This window comes from Castor canadensis, chromosome 8, assembly GCF_047511655.1.
Source record: "Castor canadensis chromosome 8, mCasCan1.hap1v2, whole genome shotgun sequence".
In the NCBI taxonomy this organism is placed as follows: Eukaryota; Metazoa; Chordata; class Mammalia; order Rodentia; family Castoridae; genus Castor; species Castor canadensis.
Genome location: NC_133393.1, coordinates 42,543,436 through 42,550,252, shown reverse-complemented (window position 1 = coordinate 42,550,252; position 6,817 = coordinate 42,543,436). Strand labels below are relative to the sequence as shown.

At 36.2% G+C, this 6,817-nt stretch overlaps 1 long non-coding RNA gene across 1 annotated transcript; it reads right to left on the bottom strand.

The window, feature by feature from the left end:
• Positions 1-2,556: 2,556 nt before the first annotated feature.
• LOC141425477 (uncharacterized) lies at positions 2,557-6,579 on the bottom strand. The gene is made up of 3 exons (XR_012450484.1): positions 6,127-6,579; positions 5,954-6,045; positions 2,557-3,447 (listed from the first exon to the last, which is right to left on the bottom strand). It is a non-coding gene; the product is annotated as an uncharacterized lncRNA (long non-coding RNA).
• Positions 6,580-6,817: the final 238 nt, after the last annotated feature.

Below are 6,817 nucleotides of genomic sequence, written 5' to 3'. Positions count from 1 at the left end.
TTTTGAGGAATTCCCTGGATAGTTCTTGTCACAGGCATGTGTGCCTGAAGGCCCCTCCATCACAGCCTTCTGCTCCATTTCGTTAGGGTTTAACATAAGTGATTTCATTTTGGTAGTGGTGACTTTCACAATAATTAGGAAATCCCTGTATTTTGATAAAGGGCCTTCATTTAATCAGGCCTTCTTCAGGACCTTAATTGTCAAGGTCAAAATTGTTATGGTGTCTATTATGAGGTGCCTGTAATAGATACACACAGATGTGGTTTGTAGGGGATGGGCTGTTATCACATTATACAGTCTAATAAGATTGATGGCAGCCTCAAAAAAAGTTTGTCCACTCTGGAGTCTTATTGTCTCCATTTCTCACCACAGTAGTTTCACCATAAAAACTAAAACATGCTCCTTACTTGAATTTTTATAACTAAATAGTAAACACTTGGTCTTGGTGAAGAGTGTTCCATAGTTGTATAATCACTGGGCATGAGAATGTTGCTTGAGAAAATGAAAATGAAGTTGACATACCAGAGACCTGCATTCCCTTGTTTATTGCTGCATTGTGTACAACATCCCAGATACAGAATCAGCCTAGGTGGCCATCAGTGGATGAATGGATAAAGGAAATGTCACATGTATGCACAATGGAATGTTAATCCTGTAATTTGCAACAAAATGGATGGAACTGAAAGATATTAAGCATCTGAAGTAAGCCAGATGCAGAAAGACATATATTTCATGTTCTCACTCATCTGTGGGAACTAAACAAAGTTGATCTACTTATGGAAGAAATTACTAGATGTTGCAGAGGGGCACATGGATAAAGGGAAGCTGGATCTGATCAGTGCATGCAGCATGTACATGCTGAAATTTCACACTGAACCCATTAATATGTACAATTAATACATGTAAATAAAAAGTTGAAAATAATATTCATTTAGAGAATGACTATGCCTGCAATTTTGAGCACTGATTACTCCTTTCAGTTGCTTAGATTTCTGCATTGCATATGTCTATCTAAGCAAAACACAAGTGAAGTTCATGCTACAACTCAATCCCAGCTAAAATTTTATCTGCGTTTTTTTGTTTAAATGTTAATGTTTCTCAAGAAAATATCTGTTAACTTTCACTTGTACTTTCTTTTCAATCAAGAGTTGATATCAGCATCTGTATTTAGTAAACCTTTCTTCTATTTTTCTCTATGCCTAGAACATTCATTTCTGACAATTGTGGGATCTGTTTTCCTAGTCCATGTTTATTTTTTTACTTCAAGAACTCTGAACCTTGTCTCCAATCTGCTAAAACATTAATAACTACTAATGATAATAGAATAATAATAAACTATTAACATTATAAATCAAGCTGATATGATTTACTAATAGCTATTAACTATTGATCATAAGACTCCTGAAATATTTTTCCATTGGCTTCACATTTTGTTAAAACAGTTGTGATTTAAGAATTCTTCAAGAAATCCACAGAATATGAGAAAATCTTTGCCTGATATTCATCAGTTAAAGGATTAATGTACAGAATATACAAAGAACTCACAAAATTAAACACCAAAAGAACAAATAATCCAACTAACACATAGATAAATTAGTTGAATAGACAGTTCTCAAAAGAAGTACAAATTGCTAATGGATGCATGAAGAAATGCTTAACAACCTTAGCCATAAAGGAAATGCAAATCAAAACTACACTGAGATTCCATCTCACTCCACTGAGATTGGCTATCATCAAGAAAACAAACAAAAATAAATGCTGACAAAGATGTGGGGAAAAAGGAACCCTCATACACTATTGGTGGGAGTGCAAACTAGTGCAACCACTGAGGAAATCAGTATGGAGGTTTCTCACAAAACTAAAAGTAGACTTACTATGACCCTGCTACACAATTCTTGCATATAATCTTAAGGAGTGTAAATCAACATACAAAAGAGATGTTTGAACACCCATGTTTATTGTTGCACTATTCACAATGGCCAAATAGTGGAATTAGCCTAAGTGCCCAACAACCAATGAAATGATAAAGAAAATATGGTATATATGCATGGTAGAGTATTATTCAGCCATAAAGAAGAATGAAATTATGTTATTTGTATGAAAATGGATGCAACTGGAGATCATAATGTTGGGCAAGATAAGCCAAATATCACATTTTCCTTCCATGCAGAATCTAGACTTAAATGATGATGACAATAAAAATAATGGGACATGACTGTGGAAGGAGGACTGTCGGGTAGGAATCAGCAGGAAGAGGGTTAAAGGAGCGAGTACAGGGAGTGGTGAAAAGGATCAAAGTATGTTAAACATATGCATATGAAGAAAGCATAATGAAACCAAGTGAGTACTGTCTGAAAAGGGAAAGGAGAAGAGTCAAGGGTCAGGGAATATAATAGAGAGGTGAATTGTGCAAAGGACAATGTATACTTCTATGGAATTATAATAATAAAATCCCTTGTACTATTAATGTATGGCAATAAAAAAGGAATTCTTCAAACCAAAACAACTGTGTGGAAACACAGTTTTTATTATTACATTATTTTACTGACTACCAGAAAGATAAGAGATACGGGATAAAAGCATGCAGTAATTGTTTCTTCTTGAATTTTTCTTTGGTGAATAATTTTCCACTTAATAAAACTTTCATTTACTTCTGGGGCATAGTTGCTGTTGTCACCATTTTTCACATGTAGAATCCAGCTGTCCAAGATGATTACACATACTGATTTCCTTGGTTAATCTTTTTTTTTCCTTTCTACAATGGTAATCTAAGTACTCAGACAGCAGTCATGTATACAGTATTGTGCAGTTTTCTTTTTCTTGAATCGCTTTTTTCAAATTATTAGATCTCTTTCTCTGATTTCTGTGTAGGAAGGCATTAGAATAGTACATTCACAGAGTTAACATTTACAAAGCACTGAGGTAGGTGGAATAGAAGATGTCCACATCTTGGTCTGGAGATGTGACTCAAGTGGTATAGCACTTGCCTAGCAGCACAAGGCCTTAAATACAATTCTCAGTACCACCAGGAAATAAATCAGCTATATTTCTATACAATTAATTATAAATTACCTGAAAAAAATAAGAAAACCAAACATGTCTACATTCTAATCCCTAAGACTTGTAAGTATTTTACCTTACATGGCAGAAAGGACTTTGTAGATGTGACGAAGTTAAGGTTCTTGAGGTAGGAAGCTCCTCTGGATTGTAAGGGTGGGATCAAAGTAATCACATGGGTCCTTATGAGAGAGGCAAGATGGTCAGCCAGAGAGGAAATGTGGCAATGAGAAGCAGAGGTTGGAATGATACAGTCATCAACCAATCAATGTGGACATCTTCTAAAAAGGCGAGAAACAGTCTGTTTCCTCCAGTCTCTAGATGGAATTAGTTCTGCCAACACCCTGATTCTAGCCTTGAAGATCCATTTTGAATTTCTGACCTCTAGAACTGTAAGATAACAAATTTGATATTTAAGTCACTAACTTCATTGCACTTTGTTACCAGAAGTGATAAGAAACTAATACAAGCACTTTCTCTTATACTAATTCAAGGAAATCTCATGCAACCTTGTTATATTATCTGAGAGGAGCACCTGGGAGCCATTGAGGATGAGATGGACTGGACAGCTGGTGGAAGAGGAGCTTGAACTCAAAACTTCTGGATAGCAGACCTATGATCATTTTATGATGCCACACTGATTTGTGTAGATTTTTTTTTGTTGTTTATTCATTTAACCGGTAGAAGGACACATGCATTTCAAACATCAGTTCAGGCTTACTGAGCTTACTGAGTTGTAGCATGCATATTTGCAGGTGGATTTAAGATATACATCACTTGAAATGTTTAAAAATCCAGTTCTTCTAACATATTTCTGAAAGCAGAAAGGCAAAGCCATTCACTTTTCACTCATCCATTCATTCACTCATTCTCAGTAATCTAGAACTATTCTAGACTCTCGAGTGCAAAACTTCCAGAGAAGAATCAACATAGTGCCCCCAAAGAAATTTTAGAGCATAGCTGAGAAGACAAAGTAAATACACAAAACCTATTTAGTTAACTGTATAAGAAAGTGTTAGGGTAGGTCGTAGAGACAGCAATCCATGGGTTTAGATGCTGCCATGGTCTTAACTAGGATCTGAAAGAAACACAATACAACCTGGGTGTTCATTATTCTGCTTGGTTCTTCTTCAGTCTCTCACAGAGATCCAATTATGGTCTTAGTTTTCTACAGAATGTAGAAATTTTACCCACCTAAATTTAAGTTATCTTACTCTTCTCCTTACCTTTTATGGAGTTGTCTATCTCTCACATTGGTCAATGTAACAATTCTTTGGAAAGGATAAAGAAGGAAGACTCTTGGGTAAATTACCACATTTGGGTAGTATGTATCCTACATTTGCTTAGAGCATTGCATGGGCGCTAATGTGATAGTTAGGTCCTGTGTGGCTCCCTTTCTCTAAAATGGGCAAAAAATATTTCTGTAATTTCTAACACACTAAATTGCATGTTTTAAATTTAATATGACTTTTATACAAGCTCTCTTTTGGTTAGTTTTAAGACCTGTTAGCTCAGTCTTAGGAGAAATTTAAGAAACACAAGCTTTTGGTTTTATTGAGTCTAATACTTCACAAGAGAAGAAATATGAAGAAACATGGGCTCCTTCTACATTTTTCAAAGAATTCAACATAACTAGATGCATTTTTCAATAATCTCTTTTAAATTTATTTTAGCAATGAGTATAGAAATTTGTATTATTATTCTAAGCCATATGGAAATCAAGAACCTGCTATGCTAGCTGGAGTCTGTGAAATGGCCATACTTTCTTGTTTTTTCATGTACCCCACTCCATGAGAGGCCAGCTCTGTGAAAGAGAATTACTGCCATTTCAACTTCAATCAGGAGATACAAAAACAACAAACATAAATAATCATAATCATGGAAACATGAAATAAGCATTGAACTTTTTGTAAATTTAAAATAATTTTGTAAATTTAAACTGTAGAAAGTTGAATTTCAGTGAGAAATATTTTAGATTTCCTATTTAATTCTTACACCAAAGAGAATTTATCTAATTGCTGGTATTTCATAGACTCCTTGGAAATTTTTAGTTATTATTCTTATAGACTATCCTAATCAGTAATTGACCTACTTGAGAGAATCTAGAGGTTTTCCTGTGAAGATTTAAAAACTGTTCTCTTTTGTTTACCTTCATGAAACACTATGATTATCTGGATTATTCCAAGTATAAAAGAAGATTATTATTGATTCTCCATTCAGAAACCCACTCCCTAACACAAATATTTGCATAAACATGCACTATTGTTGGGGATGGGGAGTTAGAAAGATTCAGTTCCTCCTAAATTATACCTTCTGCCTGCATGTATTCCTTACATGAGAAACTATCTGTTGGTGGCTTCATTGAAAGAGTTGAAAAGTTGGCATGCTTTAGGGATCTGCTTGAAGGTGATTGAGATGAACTGTTTAATGATGCTGCATACAGCAGAGATAGCATTAGACTTCCCAGTTTCTTAGCTGCTTCATTGACTTCTCAGCTACCCTTACTTAGCACTGGATAGGATCTTGCTTGCAGTGTTTGGAAATGTACTCCTTATCTGGTAGCTTCCTTTTAATTACTGGTATTCTGGATGCTCTATAAGGTTAATATAATAGGTGCCCTGGAAGCATATTATCCTTTATTCCATTCAATTATATTAAGAGATGTATAATGTCATGATTTCTACTCTACTGTTGAGGAAACTGAGGATTAGTGATGTTGCTTTGGATATAGTTTCAAGGATAGTGTCTAGATTTGACCTTACATCTGTTGGATCTAAGAAACATGCATCTAACCACTAGACTTGACTCTGTCTGGGGTTTCAAATTCTAGCCCAGACCATAGGTGATATCTATCCCCAACAAATTTAAAGAAGAATAGAGATAGAAGCTTACTTACTATGTTTCTCTAGTAGATTTTCCTCCAGGATAAGCACAGAGACCTCCCTTACAGAATACTCATATTCTTTAAGTTTCCTGAGCCACAGCAGCCTAAGAGGCAATGAGATCATGTTAAATGCTAGCAATAAAACAGAAATCCATGATTTAGCATCCACCTGTAGACTCACTGACTTTCTTTCTGGTAAGGGGTTTCCAGGTCTTTCCACCTCTTGTAAGAGCATTCTTCTTCTCCCATTTCCTGCTTCTGCTTTCCTCTGCACTTCTCACTGCCAGCCAGCCTCTGAGTCGGCATTGTCTCTCATCTACACTGGTGCTGGTGTAATGGTCTTAGCTGTTTTTCTTCTTCTTCCTGAAGGGGATGAATAACGCACCATACTTTTATTCCTAAGTCAAGGAGCACCTTTGAGATCCTGCTTTTCTCATCACTTTATTTCCCATTTCTTTATGGTCCCTTAGTTCTCTAGTCACCAGGCTCATCTCCCTGGAGGGCATTGAGGAGGATATGCTATGCTGTAGTTGAAGCCCCAGACATTGCTCAGTCACTTGCGTCTCTCTCCCCATCAGGAGTCAAGCCTGGGGTGTTCAGAAGTGTCCTTTATTCCAGAGGCTTTGCCATGCTCCATGTCTGGCTGCAGTCTCAGCCTTAACATGTCTAGTCATTGTATCTTTCCTGAGGACATTTGGTCCTTCCCACATACACAGACATGCTGGAATTCTTGGTAGTCATATGAATTAGGCTCTGGGACATTTTCTTCCCACGTTTCATGCCTTTCCTTCCCTGAATGTTTATTTCAGCCATCATCTGTCAGTCTTCTAAACACTCTGAAAGCCATCCAACACATCTTTCAACCATCCAACTCCC